Raw genomic sequence first — 1,121 nt, forward strand, 5'->3', positions numbered from 1 at the left:
GAGAGAGAGAGAGAGAGAGAGAGAGAGAGAGAGAGAGAGAGAGAGAGCACAAATGATTCCAAATGTCTGAATTCATGGTATGGAATGAGTTAGGCACTAAAGAATGAATCCCTTATTCAGTGGCAAATGCTTAATATATTTACACACCCCTGGATTTCAATAAGTTAATATAGTTCCCCACAGAAGCATTCAGGATCCTAGAATAAAATGGTGCACACAAGTCCTCATTTTTTCCCTCTGAACTTTTCCTCCCACCAGTCAGAATTAATCTGGTGACATCATTGTAAAGCAAAAGACATTTACTTAAATTAGAATTCAGGATATATAATAAATGGTAATAATCACATAGTGAACACTCTTACCACCCATTTCCCAAACTATACCCTTTCAAGCTTCCAGAGATTTTAGGTTATGAGTCCTCTTGGCTCTACTTCCTATGCTGACTTATCAACCTGGCATAATAAACTAGTAGAATAGGAAAAATAGATTTGTTCTTCGAATTCACCAGGCTGCTATACAAGCTGCTGTAGCAGTCGGATGTGAAAAGCATTGATGTCTTGCAACTAGATCTCCTTAGGATGGTAACTGTCACTAGGATATCTTTAGCCATGGCTTCTTCCCAGCTTAGAAGAGGGAAAGCCTCCTGTTAGGAGTTAGATGCAGCTACAAGGAGATTTCCAGTTCATTTTCCTCCTCTCTCTTTCATAAGCCTTCTCTGATCTTCTCATGCACTATCTCTTGCACAAGGGGTCACAACCAACCTCCTACAAGGTGTGGAGTAAACATTCTTATTCAACCAGAGTCTTCAGTGGGCATCATCACTTGATGGGCTGTGCACTAGTTTGTGAAGGATGTGATTCCTTAGGAGAACATGTCCTCCCTACACTGATAAGCACATTAATAGAAAACAAGCTTGTGTGTAGACATAGCCCCAGGAATATAGTCCTGATTAGTTCACTTTTCCTCAGGCTATTTCATAAAAGTTTTCCCCTTTTTTGATTCCTCTGTTTCAACCCCCACATCAAATTAAACTTATAGCACTTGGTACTTGATGGGATGACCTCCATCCACTATTTACACACATACTAGGAAGAAACAAAGATCCAGGTGACTTCTGAATT

The sequence above is a fragment of the Petaurus breviceps genome, unplaced genomic scaffold (genome assembly GCF_028583685.1).
Source record: "Petaurus breviceps papuanus isolate PSGF00001 unplaced genomic scaffold, PetGlider_PUasm1.0 90604, whole genome shotgun sequence".
In the NCBI taxonomy this organism is placed as follows: Eukaryota; Metazoa; Chordata; class Mammalia; order Diprotodontia; family Petauridae; genus Petaurus; species Petaurus breviceps.